This window comes from Cataglyphis hispanica, chromosome 9 (genome assembly GCF_021464435.1).
Source record: "Cataglyphis hispanica isolate Lineage 1 chromosome 9, ULB_Chis1_1.0, whole genome shotgun sequence".
In the NCBI taxonomy this organism is placed as follows: Eukaryota; Metazoa; Arthropoda; class Insecta; order Hymenoptera; family Formicidae; genus Cataglyphis; species Cataglyphis hispanica.
This window is the reverse complement of record NC_065962.1, coordinates 3,685,247-3,708,952: the sequence shown is the minus strand read 5'-3', so window position 1 is coordinate 3,708,952 and position 23,706 is coordinate 3,685,247. Positions and strand designations below refer to the sequence as shown.

Sequence of the window (23,706 nt, the reverse complement as noted above, 5' to 3'; positions counted from 1 at the left end):
TGAGACACATGATATGTGTAAAGCACTTTCAGCACGTGCTAAAGAAATTGCTAAAAAATACGTACGTTTTACCCTAAGAGGTAAACTTGGACGAACGATACCAGTCTTACTAACAGAAGAATTAAGAGACTGTATCGAAATGATTTTAAAATATAGAAAAGCTGCGAAAGTTTCGACGAAGAATCCATACCTATTTGGTCTTCCTTCGCTTAAAAAAGATAAATACAGATATCTTTTAGGCCATGGCGGCTGGGGTGATGACGGCCGGGGCAATGACGGCCGGGGCGACGACGGCCGGGACCATGGCGGCTTGGACGACGACGACCGGGGCCATGGCAGCCGGGCCGACGACGGCGGGGGCCATGGCGGCTGGGACGATGACGGCCGGGGCCATGACACCCGGGCCGACGACGGCGGGAGTTATAGCGGCTGGGACGATGACGGCCGGGGCCATGGCACTCGGGCCGACGACCGCCGGGGCCATGGCACCCGCGCCGACGACCGCCGGGGCCATGGCAGTCGGGCCGACTATTTATAAGCGGACATACCCGAAAGGATTTCTCTCCCAAAGGGAGTGGGAGGAAAGAAAGGTGAGTTTTATTGCAAAATATATATAAATATATATAACATCGATGCGATCATTTGCATGTGTACACAGGTAGCAAAAGTAGTCTTCTCGACATTAGTCATTTTAATATAAAAATAACATCAAAATCGCTATTTTTGCTACCTGCATATATGAATACGCACGCACATTCATATATATACATGGCCAATATTAATATTTTAATATTTTTTTTAGCGGATCAATGAAGCCATTAGAAGGGCACTGAATAAAGAGAAAAAAATTAAAAGACGTTATATGCCCGCATCGTCCGCACCATCCGGATACGTGGCCGGCTCATCCGAATATGTGTCCGCATCGTCCGCACCACCGGGATATGTGCCCGCATCGTCCGCACCACTGGGATATGTGCCCGCATCGTCCGCACCATCGGGATATGTGCCCGCATCGTTCGCACCACCCGGATATGTGCCCGCATCGTCCGCACCACCGGGATATGTGCCCGCATCGTCCGCACCACCGGGATATGTGCCCGCATCGTCCGCACCACCGGGATATGTGTCCGCATCGTCCGCACCACCGGGATATGTGCCCGCATCGTCCGCACCACCGGGATATGTGCCCGCATCGTCCGCACCACCGGGATATGTGCCCGCATCGTCCGCACCACCCGGATATGTGCCCGCATCATCCGGACCATCCGGATATGTGCCCGCATCGTCCGCACCACCGGGATATGCCGTCAGAAGGGCTTTAAATAAAGTAAAAAAAAATAAAGAAACGGCGTTATATGCCCACATCGTCCGCACCATCCGGATACGTAGCCGGCTCATCCGCATCATCGGAATATGTGTCCGCATCACCGGGATATGTGCCCGCATCGTCCGCACCACCGGGATATGTGCCCGCATCGTCCGCACCACTGGGATATGTGCCTGCATCGTCCGCACCAGCTGAATACGTACCCGCATCGTCCGCACCACCCGGATATGTGCCCGTATCGTTCGCACCACCCGGATATGTGCCCGTATCGTCCGCACCACTGGGATATGTGCCTGCATCGTCCGCACTACCCGGATATGTGCCCGTATCGTCCGCACCACTGGGATACGTGGCCGCTTCATCCGCACCAGCCAGATTTGTGCCCGCATCGTCCGTACCACCCGTATTTGTGCCCGCGTCGTCTGTATCACCCGGATTTGTGCCCGCGTCGTTCGGATTATCCGGATATGTGCCCGCATCGTCCGCACAACCCGGACACTTAAATTTTTTTAAATTTTTAATTTAATTTAATTTTTTTTAATTTTAATTTAGTTTTATTTTTATTTTTATTTTAAATTTTATTTAATTTTATTAATTTTTAAATTTTATTTTTTTATTTAGTTTTATAATGTAATTTAATTTATTTTATTATTATAATTTAATTTTTATTATTATTATAGTCATAATTAGTTTGTTTTAGTTTTAGTTTTTAATATATAATTTTAATATATAATTTTTTTAGTATATAATTCTAGTTTTCACACACATACACACATACACACACACACACACACACGTATATTGTATTTTATAAACAAAATAAAGATTTTTTAAAAATATATATATAATTTTTTTGAACTGTTTGTCTGTTTGTCTGCCTCTATTCGTCTGTCCGTCTGTCTCTCTCTGTCCGTCTGTCTCTCTCTGTCCATCTGTCTCTCTCTGACCGTCTGTCTCTTTCTGTATGTCTGTCTGTCTCTCTGTCTCTCTCTCTCTCTCTCTCTCTTTCTCTCTTTTTTCTTTCTTTGCTTGTATTCATTTATTCCCATTATTATATTCTTTTATTTGTTTGATTTTTATTTTTATTTTTTTTTCTACTTGATAAATTAATTCATTTTTATTATTTATTATTCATCTTTTATATTTTATAGAGCATAAATGAAATATTGTATATTTTATAAATAAAAAAAGTTATATATGTGTGTATGTTTCTGTATATACATTTGTTGCATTAAAATAAAAAAAAAATAACTTGTACATCTCATTTATGTTGTATAAAATAAAAATACATAAATTTGTAACGGGCCGCTTCACGAGCGGTTTCGAATACGCGCGCGGACAGCGCAATCGGGATCAAGGTTCGTGAAAGGGTTGAAACGCAACAGTCGTGAGTTGTTGTGTACGTCGTTTATTCGCCACTCGAGGCAATGGTCAACTTTTACAATGAGCTGAGCGATTACAATAAATCGCGTTAATATAATAATACGAGCGTAATGTTGTGACGCGGGTCTAGACGGTGTTTTTGCGCGTCTAGTTAAAGGGCCCGGCTCGTGGCGCAGGGCGCGCGCGGTGAGACGGGCTCGTGTTGTCGGCTTCGCGGTTGTTGGCGCGAGGTGCGCGCGGTAAGGCGGGCGCGTGTTGTCGTTCTCGCGTTTGTAGGTGCGAGGTGCGCGCGGTGAGACGGGCGCGTGTTGTCACCGCGTGTCGGTGTTTCGATATCTCGCAATTTACTGTTGCGCGAGATATGTAAATTAAGACGCGTATGGTGTTCGGCGCGGACTGCAGGGTGCCAGGCCTGCAGTCGGGTGTATGCGTCGATGACGCGGTGTTCGGCGCGGACTGCAGGGTGTCAGGCCTGCAGTCGGGTGGATGCGTCGGTGACGCTGTGTGCTTTTCCAGGGATAATCATGGGAAGCGGAGTCCGAATGGTCGGATCGTAAGGTCTCGAGAATACTCGAGGAAAGCGGCGAACTCGTCCACTCTCTGTCCTGTACGAAAGGTCTTAAGCGGGATGGTCAGGTGATCGGACCGTAACGGCTCGAGAATTCTCGAGGAAAGCGGCGAACTCGTCCACTCTCTGTCCTGTACGGATGTGTGTCGCGACGGGATTCGTCTCGAGAACAGATAGCCGAGAATACTCGGCGGAGGCTGCGAACGCGTCAACCTCCGGTTTACTGTCTGTTTGACGTAAGGATCGGTATTCCTGGAATTTGTCTCGGAGCGTACCGCTCGAGCGAATTCAGGAGCTGGTCTGGTCTGGTCTGGTGTTCGGTAGGGCTTTTTATACCCTACCGAAGCGAGCGTGACACCCGCGCCGTTCGCATCCCCCTCGGGGTGGGGGAGACGACGCGGGCCTCCGGCAGCGCGCGTTCGGCGATCGGCATTCGCCGGAAACGTTCGGTGCCATTCGGCGCTCGCTTTGTTTATGACAAACACTAACGGCGGTGTTTGTCATAAACATTGTTTTCGCATGTTTAAAAATGGGCGCTAAGCGCCTCTGCCCTTGCCCGGCTGGTGTTCGCCGGGCGGCAGACTTCCGACGGGTGACGTGTCGGGAACGATGGGGGAAGCATCGTCACAAATTGATTTATTTATTTAATTTTGTGTAGAAAGATAAGAATAAAATAGAATAATAAATATTGAACAAATATATAATAATGGGAATAAAAGGATAATAAATGAACAGAAGAAGGGATAGAGAGAGAGAGAGAGAGAGAGAAGCGCAAGTGAATGTATAAGTGAATATGCGAGGAGCATGAAACGATACGTAGTACATAGTGAGCGAGCGATTAGAAAGAGACAGAGTGATTGAAAGAAAAAAGATAGAGAAACTGCAATAATGTTAGTGTATACATACTCTGCAAACATGTATTTTGCTCTACATACATGAAAGAGACGAAGATAGTACGAATATGCCTGTCTTTGTCATGTAAGATTGCAGCTCTATCTATCGCGACATCATGCAACTAATCTACTGCTCTGTTTTACTCTTGAGCCTCGATCTCGCACACACACATATGCACGAAAATTTTAGATTGCATTATCTTTTTTACAAAGCTTCTAAACTCATTTTTCTAAGTTCACTGATACTCTTTGATGAAATGCCAAGTCGGATTGTTACTGATTAGGCACGTGCAGATTACAAATTTTTTGTATTAAATAAATGTTGACGGCAGAAGCCGATAACTAAACTGTAATTTTGTAATTTTTTTTCACTTTTTATATGAAATCATATCTACCCGAGTACGTTATTATATATACTTTAATTATGGAAAAGGATTTATCGATATTTATAATAAACAAAAAGATTATTCACATTAACTTAATATTCGCGTTTTGATCGGTAAAACAGACCTTATGGGTCCCCTTAAATGCTATAAACGCGTATCTAAAAACCGCGATTCGTCGCAAACGACCGACCGAAGAAGAGAAGCGAAGACGAGAGACGAGGATGACGATTATATATACGATGTCGACGACCGCGACAATGATCTTTTCGACGAAAACGGTGAGAGGAGCGTCAGAGCGCTTCGCGGAAACGATAACACCATGAGAAGCGAGATCAAATGCGCGTATTGCGTAAATTTTACTAAACCTAACAACATTGGTTCGTTATTAGGTTTCTCGTCTCGTATATTACAACCGAATAAATGGTACGCCTCCGATAAACCGGTGAATATTATGGCCGTTAATGTTATTAGCATAGAGTGCAACGTCACAACAGGGGCGTATCACAATGACAAATCCGCGCACACCATACACGAATTCGCGCCCAATGTTCCGCCTGGATATAAAGTGTCGGAAGTTCTCGCGCGGATCATTTATCTCCCGATCATCGCGCCAATCATAACCGATATAACCGTGCGCGTCGTGGACCAGAACGGAAAATCGATCGATTTTTTAGGTGAGGAGATAACGATTCGTCTGCACGCACGACGAAGAAGATAGACGGACGCGCGCGATGCTCGTCATGAACGAGTCGAACGCGAGAAGCGCGCTCATCGTCACCATAGCGTCGTCCCTAGACGCCAAGAGAAGGAAGGGAAAGAGAGGCGGAAGATTAACCATCGCTAACGCGACTTTTCTGCGCCCCTTGGGTTTCGTCGTTCCGAAAAAACGGCTTACGCGTGAAAGTGAAAATGAGCGACATCTTGAGTATCGCCGGAGAACCGATCTTCGACGATCGCATCGTCAAGATCGAAACTCACACGTACAACCCTTACGCTGAATATATATATATATATATATATATATATATATATATATATGTTTATTCTACTCTATAAGTACGAAATCTATGCAATAGTTATTATACGCCGTACTTAGTTATTACAATTATTAATACAACTTTTATCCGGATAATGGGTGTCTTAAAATTAATCATCTATTAGCTTAACATTGTTATCTTCTTAAATGAATAAATTTCAATGACTTAGCATATAGTCATATAAGCGAGAGCTTATATGTTAAATCTATATATTGGGTGTCCATAAAATACTTATCAACTTTTGATTTGAATTTTCATTTGAATTTTCAAAGGCATTTATTATATATTCTATGATTATTTATGCACATTTGTCATTAATTATTAGAATGTAAAATGTGCGGGGACGTCACACCACCCTCCTTAGATAAAATTTCGGAGTGAACTTAATTTAGTAATGTAATGAAGAAATTTATTCATCTAGTCTGGCACGCAGATCTCGGAATGTGTAATCGGTATGGCTTGTTGTTCACTTGTTTGTGCATCGGTTTCAGTTCCTTTGGTACAAGTTTCGGCGGGTTTTGTAAATTTCTATCTGGTTGTGATCTGTTTGCGAAGTATAATAATAAATGTGCGAAGGAGCTCCAGATTGCTCCTAATAAATGGAGGCTGCAGCCGTATGCTGCATGTAGCGCATATCCGTGAATTAGGGTATCGAATACAATTTTTATTATTCTAATAATAATGAATATGCCAAACACCCCGGCTGTGGCAGCGCCGAAGGTGGTGAATCCATTCCAGATTTTTGTTAAAGTGTTGCTATAGATTTTATTCAATGAATTTTCATCTAATAGATTTTGAAGAGAAACTGTGTCTGATTGAAATTCTTGATCTGTGAAGCCTCGGGCGATGGTATGTAATACTGCAATCTTTTCTGCAGGAAACATTATGTGATCTCTTAAACTATCTAAATCTTGTTGCGTATATATTCCACTTGTGGCTAAGGTTTAAGGAGCTAGATATTTCCATGATAATTTGGTCATTGGTTTAATTTCATGGGGGGAATTTGCCATGGAAGGGGTAGGGTTAAACTGGAGCCAAGTACCATCTATGTTGTACAGGATTGGTAACAAAGGGTTGCAATCTTTGAGTGTTCCGTGTCTGATTACTATGTGAGATTTCGGTCATATATAATGAGGTGTTGCGAAATGTAATCGGCAACTCGCTGTAACATGTGTTAGTTTTCCTTAATGAGACCTCTATAGGAATACATTTAACAATATGTATTCCTTCTCCAGACGGCCATATAGCTGGGCGATTTCATGATCCGATAAGCGAATTCATCTGGTAATATTGCTGCGAAGGACAAGGTATTTTGAATCACTTGCTTTTCAAGTTCACATTTTTGCATTATTATGTCCTTATATAATGATGTGATCTGATTTCTAATATACCTCTCCACGTACACAAACTTAGAGTTTGGTGAAGAGATACATAGGTGAAGACACATAGGTGAAGAGATCCAAATTTGTCACTGCAGTTTTCATTTTTTCCTTAAAAATATTTCCTTTTTGGGTCTCAAAGATAAACAGCTTTGGATGTTCGATGCTATACAGTGTGTATCCGCAGATGGTATGTCTGCGTGTAAGTGTGAGAGAGAAAGTAGTATCTTGGGATTCTAAGGTAAAAACAGTGGTATTTTGGGAATTTAGGAAACCTTGGAATTTTGTTGCTGTACCTTCGTACAATACGTCGTAGTTATTAAATTCACAAGCAGTGTTTGGCATGCTATTCCAGAAAGTGTAACCATCATCCGAGTTTACACAAGTTTCATCAATAAGATTGCAAACCGTTCCGGGTTTTAATATTATTTTTTCTGTATTTAGATTTATTGGTACATAAGAGCATTTGTAAACATCTGTTGGTCGCATCAAAATTTAATTCCAAAAGTACACAACTTTGATGATAAAGATTCTGGATGCAAAGCAACCCTAGACAACACGTCAAAACCATTAGATTATTTTCAATTATTTTTCCCAGAATCGTTAGTAAATTTTATTGTAAATGAAACAAATAAATACCATAATTATTCAAAAAAAAGCGTACATAGAAGGCTAATTTGCAAATAAATTCATGGTACGATACTAATGTAGATGAAATATACTGTTTTTTAGGTACCGTATTACTAATGTCACGCGTAAAAAAACTTTCTTACCCGGAATATTGGTCGAAAGACAAATTTATGAAAACTGACATTTTTCATGATATTATGTCTCGAGATAGATTTTTGAACTTAATGCAGTGCTTACATTTTAGCAATCCCGAGGTACTAAACTGTAGAGATAAATTGTTCAAAATTCGTGAACTAAATGATAGATTTCGATTGATTTTAAAACAAAATTTCTACCCGTTTCAAAATATTTGTATAGACGAAAGTTTATTGTTGTTCAAAGGTCGCTTATCATTCAAACAATTTATACCATCTAAACGCAATCGATTTGGCATAAAGTCTTTCATTGCTTGCGACTGTAAAACGGGGTATATTTTAGACATGATAGTATATTCAGGTTCGGAAACAGAAATTTCGGTGTTTCAAGAAAATTTGGGTAAATCCGGTAATATAGTCATGACTCTCATGAAAGATTATCTCGGGAAAGGTCACAGTTTATATGTGGATAACTGGTACACAAGTCCACTTTTATTTAACACATTACACTTGAACCAGACAAATAGTTGTGGTACCGTAAGAAAAAACCGCAAATATGTACCAATTATTTCAAACAAACTGCAAAAAGGAAAAATATCATTTCGATCAACTGAAACTTTATTATGTATGAAATGGCAGGATAAAAGAGAAGTTTGGATGTTGACAAGTTTACATCATCTGCTGATATCGTAGAAACAGGAAAGCTTCATTACCTTACAAAAACACCAGTAACAAAACCAACATGTATACAGGATTACAATCGTAATATGGGTGCTGTAGATAAGACCGATATGGTAATTAGTACTGTTGAGTGTATTGGAAAAAGTTATAAATGGTACAAAAAATTTTTTTTTCATTTATTAGATATAAGTATTTGGAACGCATATGCTTTATATAAATACGTATCAGGTCAAGAGTTACAATTCGCGACATTTCATTTACTACTGATAAAACAAATATTTGGAAAATATTTACGAATTTCAAATACATACCAAGGAAAAAGAAATACTAACGATCCCTTACGTCTTATTGAAAGGCATTTTCCAAGTACTTATTTCAATCCGTCTGCGATAAAAAAGAATCAAACGCGAAAATGTGTGGTATGCACTAAACATAAAATCCGACGAGAAAGTAGATATGAATGTAAAAAATGCGATGTAGGTTTATGCGTTGACCCATGCTTTCAAATATACCATACACAAATTGATTATTAAATATTTCTATCAGAATTTTATCTTTATTCGTTCATTATGGTTTTATTATTTTTATTATGTTAAAATTATCAAAATATCCTGTTAAAGTTGTCATACCCTGTGTTACATTATAAATTTTGGATTTTTTCCTTTATATTTAATTACCGATTATTATTGAAGGAATGTACAAAATAAGTTAAGTAAATTAAAATAGCTTAAAAAGTTACTTAATATAAATAAAAAAAATTGATATTTTTAATTTTTTTGCCATTATTATTTTTTAAACCCTAAGAATGGCATCAAATTTCCGGGTACTGTCTTGGTCACTGTCAGTAAATAGTGCAACACTTTGTACGTCCATTTAGCGCAATGATTTCCGAATGAGACACTACCCTGTCGACTATTTCCATAGGTAGGTAAGGTCCTCACTTTAATCACTAATATAATTACTGTCGTCCGACAATGCGTGATTTTCATCAGACTCGTCTAATATAGCTTCAAAATTATTATTGTTTATCTGTTCTATTTTTCTAGATTATCATCAAAAATTATCACAAAATCTTTTTCTATACTGAACACTTGGCACAATACAGTATTCACTATATTTTTCTAATAGATGTATACACTTTTAAATTGTATACTACTATGATTTGACATTCCTTCGTTCTTCATTATTTATCGCTCTTTTAAAGGGTGTGTCTAGAAAATAAAAATTGTGTAGGAGGTTCTAGTTTTAGAGAATTAGATTTGTGCAAAAGTAGGGATCTTCCAACTTTGACGAATTAAAAATTATGCTAGCGTTCATCATTAGGCGGGATGTTTCTCCTACTTTTCTTATTTTACTCGTGGTAATCGTCGATTGGTGAATTCAATATCGGTTCGAGGGTTTCTTTGCACGTGAATGTTATAGAAAATTCTTTCATTATTTTTATTGCTGTGGATGCAGTTGTGTTGATTTGCAAGGTTGATTTTATTAGAAGTTTTATCTTATCGATATCTTGTCGGTATCTTTTAGTTTTTTATCTCACCGAAAAATTTCGGTAAGGGATATCTTATTTTGTCATTTCGAGGAGACCGACGTTGTTTCATCACCGATCTTTCTGAACGGCTTTTCATAGAAAAGAAATAAAAAAAATCGCTATTGTTCTATTTTATTTTATATTATTTATAAATTATTAGCGGTCGGACATCGGCGCTCAACGACTCTTTCCAAAAAGGGGGAGGAGGGGGTGTTTTATTAGAAGTTTTATCTTGTCAGTATCTGTGGCCGAATCAGTGGCCGGAAATCGGCTCTTTCCAAAAAGGGGGTGCTTTATTAGAAGTTTTATCTTGTCAGTATCTTGCCGGTATCTTTTAGTTTTTTTTTCCACCGAAAAATTTCGGTAAGGAATATTTCATTTTTGTCATCTCGAGGAGACCGACATTGTTTCATCACCGATCTTCCTAAACGGCTTTTCATAGAAAAGAAATGAAAAGAACCGCGATTGTTCTATTTTATTTTATATTATTTATAAATTATAACGGCCGGACATCGGCGCTCAACGGTTCTTTCAAAAAAAAGAGGGTGTTTCGTTAGGGGTTTTATCTTGTCAGTATCTGCGGCCGAATCTGCGGCGCTCGTCTTTGTATATACGAACTGGTCATAAATATGTTCCGCTCCCCATCCCCTGCTCGCGCGACGTCAGGTCATCCACGCCAACAAGCCCGCGCGGCTTCCCCACGCCCCGCACACCTCACAGAGGACCAAAGTTAGATCGGCCTAGTATTCCTACTGTTATATAACGAAAAACGTTGATGTACGTAAGTAATACGTCGTTGTATAACAGAAAATGTAAGTAATACGTTGTTATAAAACGAAAAATGTATGTAATACGTCGTAACATAACGAATAACGTAAGTTATACGTGGTTATATAACAAAAAACGTTGATGTGCGTAAGTAATACGTCGTTATATAACGAAAAACGTTGATGTAAGTAAATAATACGTCGTTATATAACGAAAAACGTAAGTAATACGTCGTTATATAAGTTTATAACCTCAAGAAAAACGTCGTATAACGTTTTAATACCTCAAGATAACGTCCTTTAAAATCTAAAAACCTCAAGATAACATCCTTTAACGTCTGAAAACCTCAAGATAACGTCGTTTAACGTCTGAGAACCTAAAGAAAACTTTGTTTAACGACTGAAAACCTTAAGATAACATCGTTTAACGTCTGAAAACTTTAAGATAACGTCTTTTAACGTCTGAAAACCTCAAGAAAACGTCGTTTAACGTCTGAAAACCTTAAGATAAAGTCGGTTAACGTCTGAAAACCTCAAGATAACGTAGTATAACGTATCAATACCTCAAGATAAAATCGTTTAACGTCTCACAAAGTCAAAATAACGTCGTTTAACAATTGAAAACCTCAAGATATCGTCGTTTAACGTCTGAAAATCTCAAAATAACGTCATATAATGTTTTAATATTTTAAGATAACGTCGTTTAACGTCTGAAAACCTAAAGATAGGGTCGTTTAACGTCTGAAAATTTCATGATAACGTCAGTAGGAGAGTAAGGCCGCTTCTACCTTATCTAGTCTTAAGAACCAGTTGTAAGAGTAAGAGAAGGTAAATGATAAAGTAATAAGTAATAAGAGAAAGGTATATGATAAAGTTAGATAGGAAGATATCTCAGAAGGGGAGAGACGGCACGGCGGAAGCAGTGAAGGAGTACGTATGGCGAGGGAGGCGGGGGGCAGGGAGGGAGGCGCGCGTGCCATCGTAGGCGAGGGGGGTGGAGGGGCGAGAGGGGATTTCGGAGAACGAGCCGCGGTTTCTTTATCGGCGCCGCTTAGAGCGCGATGCGATAATAGCGGTTTTCTTATCGGTGCCGCTTTGAGCGCGCGATTTGGGAGCGTGATTTGTTAATAGGCGTCGCGTCCGGTGAGCTTTAAGGAGCGGAGATAATGGTTTCGGGTTTTTTCATCGTTTCGCGATTAGGAGAGTCATGGGCGTCCGGCGACGGAGTTATCCGGCACGGTTAACCGAGATGCGCTTTTTTCCTTTGTTTTCGTCGTTATAAAAGAATGCCGCTATTGCGAGATATTAGTTCGTTCGAAGGTATTTCTCCGGAACGTCGCGATGAAGCGCATACCTAGCGCTTTGACGAGATTAGCCGGAAGAATGGTTAACACTAATATGAGATTAAGAGTATCGATGGTATACAGGTTTTGGAAATTCTGACTCGTTTGAAAAAAGAACTACGTAAAAGTTATATAGAGGACTGTTTATATTGTGCGCAGAAGATCGATTTCGTGGAGGAACTCGTGCGAGAGGCGAGCAACGCGCGGTTCGACGAACCCTTCGTAGACGGAGCGGATCGCTATCTGCTTTATCGCAACTGGAAGTCGCGTTGTGGCGTTCTGAATTTTGCGTGGGAGGCGAATCACGTCATGCGTCGCTATTACAGGATCGCACGCGGGAAGAATATTAAGGAAGAGGAGAGATTTTGTGCGGACTGCGCGTACGGAGCGGTCGACGCGATCGAACCGATGTTTTTAAAGAAGGTGGTGGTCAGCGACGCGGTGAGAGTGTCCGATCTCGTCGACGAGATTTTCGGCTCATCGAAGCATTGATGCAGAGGTTGCAAGACGAAAACCTTGTTTTATCTCGAAGAGTTTAAGGAAAATACACGGTTTATTATTAAAGAATCTGTGTATCTAACGATAAATGGATAGAGAAACGGACGAGAGCGATCTCTTCGATAGCGCGCGGAGCGTCGCGATGGACGCGTATTTCGCGTGGGCGCGACGATGCGACGAGCGTTTCGAGTCTATGCGAGAGTGTCGAAAGGAACGTCGAGGAAGATTCACCGGGACGATTAACTCTCTGATCGCTTGAGTCGTTCGACTGACGGGCGCGAGACAATCTGCGTCGACGCTTCGAGCGCTCGGGCGGCAGCGAGAGACGCGAGGGATTCTCGTGGTCCGAGATCGAGACGACTTTCGCTAGGCGCGTTTTAACCGGCGCCGTTATCAATCTCGATTACATCGAACCATTGCGGTTTCTCGAGGATATCAGGGATACGGTGCTCGATCGAGTACGCGATGTTATAGGCAGATACGACAGCGTCAAAGTCAATACCGCGTTCAACGGCGAGTTCGTCTCGGACGACAAGATCGCTGTTACTATCTTCACGAAGAATCATCCGCTTCTGCCCATGTCCGATTTGCGAGAGTGGTATGGGAAGCGCATAGTCGATGCGATTCTAGCTTAGTTGGAAGAGTTTCAAGAGCACGATAGCGGATGGGTGTTATCGCGAATATTGAATCTAACGATAAATGTGAACAGATATAATCCTATGCGCACCGGATGTTACGAAATTCCTCGAGAGATCAAGTTGAAAAAAGCTGTGATTAGCGTGCGATCTACGGACGATGCATGTTTCGCATGGGCGGTAGTCGCCGATTTATATCCGGTCGAAAAGAACGCGGAGAGAAGCTCGCGGTACCTTCATTATACAGCGGTATTAAATCTGGAAGGTGTCGAATTTTCTATAAATTTAAACGAAATCGCCAGGTTCGAGCGTCTCAACGATATATCTATCAATGTATATACTATTCGAGATAAGAAAAATAAGAAGAATAAGAAGGATAAAAAGAGAGATATAGTTCCTCTGCGCCTCCCCGATCGCAAGAAGGAGAGACACGTTAATTTGTTGTATCTTAGCGAAGCGACGCGACGAGGTAACGCGATGCACTTAGCGTGGATCAAGAATCTGTCCCGTCTCGTCGGCTCACAATTGAGCGCTCGGCGACATAAAGCGCATATATGCGATCGATGAGTACGAACTAAAAAGTTTGTTAATAATACACGTTATATAATAAATATTATTTCGCAGATGCATGCACTATTTTCGGACTAGCGATAAGTTATCGGCTCACAGCGAGGATTGCGAAAGAATGAACGAGTGCGCTATCGTTCTTCCAACTGAAGAGGATAAATGATTAAATTTTAACAATTACGAGAGAAAGGAGCGAGTTCTGTTCGTGATGTACGTGATCTGGAATGCGCGCTGGAGAAAAAGGAGGAGAGGAGAACACCGAACACATCCATCGTTCAACATCATAAGGCTCGCGTGGGATATTACGCGCGATGCGCGTTCGACGATGCTAAATCGATGTACAGATCGCATCGCGGTGAGAACTGCGTGTCGTGGTTCGTTCGAGAACTGCGAGATCTAGCGTTTCGCGCGAGAGACGTTCTGAACATCATCGCGCCTATGACGCCTCTTACGGCGGACGAACGGGAGAGATTCCGCAACGCGACGAGCTGTCACGTGTGCGAGAGACCGTTCGAGTCGGAGGACGCTCGCGTCCGCGATCATTGTCATTTGACCGGGCGGTACAGGGGTCCTGCGCATTTTAGTTGCAATCTAAATTACAAGGAGACTTACGTCATTCCTATATTCTTTCACAATTTATCGGGCTACGACGCGCATTTTATCATTAGAGAAGTGGCTAGAGAAGACGCCTTTCCCGGAAGCGTCGAGCTGTTACCGCTGACGAAGGAAACGTACGTCTCCTTCGTGAAGAGCGTCGACGAAGCATCAAACGAGGAGGGACGGTTTGCGCGCGGGAGATTCGTGAAATTGCATTTCGTGGATTTTTTTAAATTTTTTAGCGCGAGTCTCGAAAAATTAGCGTTTTATCTCGATAAGAGCGTGTTAAAGATCGCGCGGTCGGAATTTCCCGATCTCGACAACGTCGATTTTGAGCTCTTTACGCGAAAAGGTGTATTTCCGTACGAGTACGTCGACGATATCGATAAGTTGCGCGAGACTCGTTTGTCGTCGCGCGAGGCGTTCTACAGTTCGCTGACCGGCGATACCGTATCCGGTAGCGATTACGAGCGAGCGATAAAAGTCTGGGAGCGATTTCGCGTCCAGACGTTGGGCGAATATAGTGATCTGTATTTAAAAACCGACGTTCTTTTATTAGCTAATATCTTCGAAAATTTTTGCGACGCGTGTAGGAGGAGTTACGATTTAGATCCCGCGCATTATTACACGTTACCGGGATATACGTGGGACGCTATGTTAAAGTATACGGGCGTTTGAGTCGAACTTTTAACCGACATCGTGATGTTCGTGGAACGCGGAATACGCGGCGGGCTGAGTCAATGTTCCAATAAATTCGCGCGCGCTAATAACAAGTACTTACAATTGTATAATCTCTCGGAATCATCGTCGTATTTTATGTATTTCGACGTGAATAATTTATATGGATGAGCGATGTGTCAATCGTTGCCTTACGAGGATTTTCGATGGATCAAAAACGTTTCGAGTATCGATTTAATGTCCCTGATGCCGAATTCGCCCATCGGTTATATTGTAGAAGTCAATGCGTATCCATCCAAACTTCACGACTCTCACGCCGACTTGCCGTTTTGTCCGACGCGCGATAAGCTGCCTGGAAAACGGCAGCACAAACTTCTCGCTACGCTGTACGTTGCGCGAGTACGTTGAACTGAACACGCGATTGCAAATTAGCGCTAAAAATGAGTTCGAGAAAAATCTGTATAAATTAATGAATAACGCCGTGTTCGGTAAAACTATGGAGAACGTGTGTAATCACTCAGACGTTCGGCTAGTGACCCGATGGGACTGGCGATACGGCGCGGAAACGATGATCGCTAAGCTTAACTTTCATAGTAGGAGCGTCTTCGCGGAAGATTTAATAGCCGTAGAATTGCGCAAACTGGAAGTTAAATTTCACACACCGAACTACGTAGGCATGTGTATCCTCGATATATCGAAGATTCGTTTGTACGAATTTCATTACGAGTATATGTTACCGTTGTAACGAGACAAGTGCGAAATAATGTACACATAATGGACACGGACAGTCTTATCTATTGCATCGAGTGCGAGGACGTGTACGAGGATATGAAGCGCGATATCGATAGATTTCGACACGATAGATTTCGACGCGATATCGACACGAGCGATTACGCGACGGACAATGCGTACGGTATGCCTCTTGTTAATAAGAGAGTACCGGATTTAATGAAAGAGGAAAATAATGGTGCGATTATGACGGAATTTGTCGGACTTAGAGCAAAACTGTACGCGCTGCGAGTAGACGGTAGAAGCGAGACAAATAAGATCAAAGGCGTGAAGAACGCCGTCGTCGCGAGAACGATAACCTTCGACGATTACGCGCGCTGTTTGCGACAAGATATCGAGATGACGTGCGAGCAGTCATGCTTAAGATCAAAATTACACGAGGTGTACACGATATCGGAGTCGAAGATCGCGCTTAGTCCGTACCACGACAAGCAGTACGTCCCCGGAACGACGAGTACTCTACCATGGGAGCATTATAAAATACCTTTGTATAATCTTTATTTTTTAGTTGATAGAATTTTATTAAGTTATGTAATAAATATATAACGTATAATAAAATACAATTATTTTATTAATAAATACATTTTTATCGTAACACGGCTGCTTTGTTCATCCAGGAATTGTGCGTCTCGTCTATCCCCAACCATTTCACGTAAACCTCGTCGTCCCTTCGGCGCAGCACCTTCTCCACGAGATACATGTCGGGTTCGGAGACGTGAAGCAACTCGTGTTTGTAGAATTCTGCGATCGGCTCGTTTCGCGAATCTTTTAATAGGTACGTCACGGGATTCGTTGCACCTTGGTTATTCGAAATATCTCGGTGGTCCAATTGGGTGTGAAACCTTTCTCGAAGATCGTTTTGAATTTGTTGACGCGTACCGGATCGTTCGGCTTAAATTTCGCGGGAGCGGCTATTTTTACGTTGCTGTACACCGTGTTTAAAAGTTTATCGGCAATCGCGGGAGTCACGTCGACGGGCCTCATACCGATAGTGCGATGTTTTCGCGCGTTGTACTCTTTCACGAGACGGGGCAGCGCGTCGATCCACTTGTACTTTCCTTTTAACGTGAAGTATTTCCACATGGAGTTCTTAAGTGTGCGATTGAATCTCTCGACGATCGACGCCTTCATCACCGAGTATGTCGAATAATGATTTACCCCGTGCTTCTTCGCGAACTCTCGCACTTCGGTATTGTAGAATTCTTTTCCTTTGTCAGTTTTCAGATTTTTCGGACACCGCTTAGAGTTTCGCGTTATCTTAGATAACGCTCGTAATAACGATAACGCTAATCTTAGAACGATCTCGCTGGCGTTTTTGCTCTTGAGCGGTGCGGTCCACGCGTACTTGCTTAACGCGTCGATAACGGTGAGTATGTAGTGGTGGCCTTTGTTGAGTCTCGCGTAAGGACGCATCTCGACCATCCGCTTGCCACAGGTTGTCGTACCCGCGCACCGCGACGCGGCGACGTGGGAAGTTTCTTTTCGCGGGCGCGTGCAACTTCTCCACCAGTCTTCGTTTTTCGGCACTCATTCTATCTTTTCTCTTTTTATCAAAATAGCGTCTTTTTACGATCGCTTTCCCTTCTCGTTCGATCTCGATATCGAAGAAGCCTCTATCAAAACTGGCGAATTCGTCGAGTTGGCTTTATTAAAAGATTGGCTCGCGGCTTTCTCTAAACCTTCTATGCGTTTATCCAACTCGTTCGATTCTTTCGATAATTGCGACGCTAACTCTTCCAATTTTCTTATCTTCGCTATGTAAGTTGTCTCCCTCTGCGATTTCGTACTACGATTTTCGTAGAGGTATTCGTCATAGCCGATTCGTTTTCTCAGATTTTCGATTTGTTTATTCTGATCTTTGACGCTCGTCTTTATTTTGGAAACGGCGCTCTCCGCTGCGTTTAACCGTTTATCTAGAGCGCCTTCGAGCTGGGCTAGTCTCGCGAATAACAGCACGACGTTTTGCCCCGCTTCGTCCGCGTCCTTTCTCAACCACGACGCGATATTCTCGGCGTTCTCGCGGTACTCGATCTCGTTCTTCTTTGCAGCGCGTAACGCGACATCGACATAGCTCTTGCTCGTCGCGTCGGTGTCCTTCGGCGGGGCTAAGCGTCTTATCTTACACTCTCTCGTGTCGTCCTCGTCGATGGAACTCGCGCACAGCGCACGTAATTTCGCAGGAATTCGATAGCCGGGCGTAGTCTTCCATCATTGCCGCGTTTTTTCAGAGGTATGCCGAATTTGTTCATAAACATCGCGCGTGTCTCGCGCGCGACTGTGACAATCGCCGATGCGACCGATCGATTTATAAAATCGCGCCCGCTTCGCAAAGCTCCTCGATTATCGATAGAATCTCGTTATCGTAAGCGTTGTTTCCAGCTCGACGCGAAGCGTCTGGTAATCGCAGATGATCCAATAATTCGTTCGAATCGTCCAAGTGAACGTAGTCAACTCTATTTCTCGTGACTCGCATGGTCGACGATACGCGACTCGCGCCCATCTTCGCGCCGGCGTATTAGCAGCAATAGCGGAGCGACGTGCTTGTACTTGTATCCCTTTCCTAAAATAGGATTACTAGCATTTTTGTCACGCCTGTGAGCATTTGTCGTTAATAGTATATTCCTGTAAGTTATTTTATCGTTCTCGGTGTACGCGAGATCGTCGGGCATTCTCTTGAAGATCAATTCGTACAAACCGGAAGTACCGACATATCTGATCCCATTTATGAGTATAGAATCCTCGACGTCTACGTCGAATCGCTTATCCCCGAGCATCGCACCGTCTTCGCCGATGTATACCCCGTAAACGTGATCGATCTAGCTCGATTTTTCTCCGCCGAGAAGAACCCTCATGTACTTTCGCCTCAAAGGTCCTAGTTGACCGTGCAACATTTCACGACTCTGGGGAGTTCGTTTGATGGATGTTTCGAGCGTTAAGGGCGATCCGAGATCCTCGGACATCTCCTCTTCGTCTAGCGCGAGTGGATCTCTCTCGACAGGGGATGTGTCTAACGGAGTAGAGACGGTTTCCAATCATCTTCTCGCTCGTACTCGTTTCGCTTCAGGCTTTTCCCGCGTAGAAGTCAGTGATTCCTCTCTCTTCCATTTTTCCTCGACGCTCGTCGCGGATTCGGCGTCGACCTTCTCGCATTTGATCGCGTCTCGCTCGTCTCGTTCGATGTGTTCGGCGATACGACGCAGCAGTTCGACGATCGGCTTGAAACGGGTCTACCTCGCTCACCATTTTGCCAGTCTTTAACGCTTTATGTTTTTACGAATCGAAGCGCGCGTCTTAGCTATCTCCTTCTCTCGTTCCTCTATATCCTTCGTAGCCATCGCGAACGAATCGATCCTCTCTCGTTCGCGCGCGTTCGACGTATCCGCGACTACTGATCGCTCTACGGTACAGCGAACTCGTTAAATCCTCGTCTGTATCTACCGTTGCGAAGCGCGCTGTCTTTGTCTATTACTAGAAAACCGTATTTGTGTTGCCAACATGCGACATAGAAATCTTCGTACGACATGTCGGTGTTTACGTGATCGTTATACGCGTGTCGCAAATTGGTGCCGTCCTGTTTAAAGAGAATCAATAGATTCGCGTTATTTCGTATTAAGTGTTTCGGTACCTTGGCATACGTTTGATACAGATAGAAGCAATCGATGTTCGAGTGTCGGCCCATAGCGAAGTACTCCCTGATGGTGTTCTGTTTATCGCACGCTACGTCATCGGACACGAATATCGAATTCGGAAGCGCTTCGCTAGGTGGAATAATGTCGGAGTTATTGGAAAATGTAAAATAACCGATATCCTCCATCGGTGCCAACAAGTTTTCTAAATATCTATATTTCGGTTGTTGCAACGATTTCGAGTAAACGTAAACGTTCTCGAAACGTAAGCCGTGCGGGCTTTCCAGCAGACTTATTAGCGCGTTCATCTTACCAATTAGAGGGACCGCAAATGACGCAACGAATATCGCTCGGTAGAAGACGACTGTGCGCGATCCCGCGTCCGACGATCGCACTCTACCGTCCAGATTCGTCTTTATCGCGATCGACTGCCGCACGAAGTGCATCTCTCTCTCGATGGTCGCGCGCGTGCGCGGTACACTCGCGAGGTGAAGACTCTCTTATTTATATACGAATCGATCGCCGTCGATCGCGCAATAGCGAATCGCGCGCGGCCGATCGATATGTTTATCCTATTACTAGATAGCGAAGACATATTCGAGCTCACCGCCGAGCAGTTGCGGTTTATCCCGAAGACGATCCTGCTCTGACATTTCGGTCGCTACGTGGATCGAGTGTGGGAGAGACTGCCCGAACATATAAAAGCGAATGCGGAGGTACAGCGCTATGCCTAGCGACACTACAATGGTCCCTGGCAACGAACGCATATCGACGGACTTGCGCCGCTCATTAAGGATTGCGGCGAATGCAATTCTCGAAGCCGAACTGTGTAATCGGTGATATCGGTGGTGCGACTTTATTGAACAGAGCAATAAACGCGCTGCCCTTCGAGCTACACATACCGGGCTATCAATTCTTCGGGCCGGGTACCCGTCTCGCGAAGAGACTCGTGCGAGGCGATCGAGGCGTCAATCCATTGGACGCGGGCTGCCGCGAGCACGACATCGCGTACTCGCGAAGCGGTGATCTCGCCGATCGAGCGCTCGCCGAGAAAGCGCGCAAACGCATCGCGGCGAGCGACTCGACCTTAGGCGAGAGAGCCGCTGCGATGGCCGTATGGGCGGCTATGAAGACAAAGACGAAGTTCGGAATGGGTGCGCTCGCGAGAACAAAAAGAAAGAAGAGCGGGAGGAGGAGAACGACTGCTACGAGGAAACGAACGCTTTCCGTAGCGAAACGCGGTGGCTTCTTACCCCTGTTCCCGTTGCTGGGAGTTCTCGGTTCCTTGGCTGGAGGAGCGGCGAGAATCGCGAGAGCGGTGAATGATGGCAAAGCGGCGCGACGGCGGCTGTAGGAGTCACTTGCTGCGTCACAATCGCGCGATGGAGGGTTGTGGTTTGTATCTCGCGCCTTACAAACGTGGAAGCGGCGCATCTTCGATGAGAAAAAGAGCGAACGTTAAAAAAAAACCTCGCGGAAGACGTTAGGGATTCTTCCATCCGTCGGCGCAACGACGGACGAACAGTTGAATCGCTCCGCGATATTCTCATTCAGAGGCGTGTTTATACGCGATGCTCTTCCGACGCGAGTTCGTCGTAACGAGAGCGGTATCGTTAATTTAGACGACGCGTCGAGACTGGGCACTCATTGGATGGCATATGCGAAGAAGGGCGACGACACGATCTACTACAACAGTTTCGGCAATCTTCGTCTGCCGCATGAACTCGAACGATATCTCGGACGCGATACGACTATTCGATACAATCGTAACTCTAGACAAACGAGCGATCAGAGCATCTGCGGACAATTGTGCCTGAGATTTCTCCGAGAGATTTATTAGAAAAATTTTCGGCTATAACATCGAATCGTTCGTTGATGGAGGGCAGTTCGCTCGCGATCATGTCTCTGACTCTCACGCTAGCCGGACGAAGCAGCAACCTCACGGCGAGTTATTTTCCGCCTCTGGATCTGAGCGATGGCGATTACGAGTTAGGTCTCACTAATTTCGAGACCTATAACACGATACCGAATGTAAATTCTACGAACAATAAATTTTACTTCGACGATAACGACGAGGTTATCGCGATTCCCGTCGGATATTACGAGTTAAACGCTATAAACGCGTATCTAAAAGCCGCGATTCGTCGCAAATGGCTGACGAAAAAAGAGAAGCGAAAGCGAGACGAGAACAACGATTACATATACGATGTCGATGACTGTGACGACGATTTTTTCGATGACGACGAAAACGGCGAGAGGAGCAAACGTATCATAACGCTTCGCGGGAACAATAACATCATGAGAAGCGAGATCAAGTGCGCGTATCGTGTAAATTTTACTAAACCCGACAATATCGGTTCGTTATTAGGTTTCTCGTCTCATATACTACAACCGATTAGATGGTACGCTTCCGATAAACCGGTAAATATTATGGCCGTTAACATTATTCGCGTAGAGTGCAACGTCACGACAGGGGTGTATCACAATGATAAATCCGCGCACATCATACACGAGTTCGCGCCGAACGGCCAGGATATAAAGTGTCGGAAATTCCCGCGCGGATCATTTAGCTCCCGATCATGGCGCGAATCATAACCGATATAACCGTGCGCGTCGTGGACCAGAACGGAAAGCGTCGCGTCGTTGACGGTTGAGAGAAGCAGTATATTGCAGAACGCCGGATGGGACTTCGCGGCGAAGAGTCACGCGATCGACGATTTTAATTTTTGCATACCTCTCAGCGTGTTGCTAGGTTTCTGCGAGGATTACAAGCGCGTCATGATCAACGCGCGACACGAACTTATCTTAATACGAGCGCGCAACGATCACAATTGTCTCATATTGCACGAATCGCACGAACCTAAAATCGTTCTATTGAAGATACAATAGCGAATGCCTCACGTAGTGTTAAACGATGTTAATAAATTAGCGCTATTGCGTACATTGGACAGCGGAAGATATATGAGCGTCGCTTTTCGTTCATGGAATCTCTACGAGTTTCCGCTTCTACAGAGCACGACCAAATATTCGTGGGCGTTTAAAGCGGCGACGTAGCTCGAGAAACCGCGATACGTTATCTTCGCGCTGCAATCCGGAAGGAAGAACGTTCTGCTTCAGGATCCTTCCCTGTTCGACGATTGTAAACTAACCAATGTTAAACCGTATCTTAATTCGGATTTTTATTCCTACGACGATATGAATCTGAATTTCGAAAAAAAATAAAATCGCGGTGCTGTACGACATGTACTCGAAAAACGTACTACGGATGCGATAAAGACGAAGCGCTCTTTAATTTGGCCAAATTTAAAACGTTCGGTCTGATAGTAGTCATCGACTGTTCTCGACAGAACAAATCCATTAAGAGCGTCACCATGGACGTTCGTATAGAGTTCGACTGCAAGGAGAACGTTCCCTCTAACACCACAGCCTACTGTCTCATTATTCACGATCGAGTGGTAGAGTATAATCTGCTCACCAACGTTGTGCGCAGATCGTGTAGAATAATCTAGTACAGCGATAAATAAAAAAATATGGAGGGAGAATAAAGTGCTTAAAAAGAGAAAATCTAGAGAAGCGAACACTCTAACTTCGACTCAGATGGAGATGGACGCGACGAAGATGGATACGCCGATACTTCGCCGATCTCCAAGGTTTTATCGTTAACGAAAAATTTATCGCGAAAGAGATCGCTATATTGAGAAACGGTAAAGAGTTAACGCATCACATCTTCCGCGCACCAATGTCGTGGAATTTGTTAACGAAGGCGGAGAAAACGCAAGCTTGTTGGTTGATCACCAATCATCATCAATTGAAATGGAACGGTGAACACGTCAATTACGGATCGATGAAGAGACTCGTACGAGACGCCGTTTGCCGCGGAACTAGTCCCGATTTTACCGCGCGCATATACGTCAAAGGCTATGAAAAAAAGAAGTGGTTCACCGAGATCCTGGAAGACGTCGAGGATTGCGACGTCGTCAACAAACAACGGTTTGAACAATATTTAATGTATTATATAATCATAAACTACATTCTATATATTCTCAAATTGTATATCGTATTATAAATTATACAATATATTATCATATTATATATCATTATATTATCATACTATATATTATCATATTATATATCATTATATTAATATTATAAACTATTTAATTATGTATCTTATTTTAAAAATGTATTTGTTATATTTAAATATGAGTATTAACACGTTGACTGCCAGGCGCATTTTCCATGGTTTGCCCAAGGCGC

At 43.5% G+C, this 23,706-nt stretch overlaps 1 protein-coding gene across 1 annotated transcript in view; it reads left to right on the top strand.

The window, feature by feature from the left end:
* The window catches only part of LOC126851975 (uncharacterized), a 169,719-nt gene that overhangs the window by 111,378 nt on the left and 34,635 nt on the right, over positions 1-23,706 (top strand). The gene's annotated exons all lie outside the window — the stretch shown is intronic.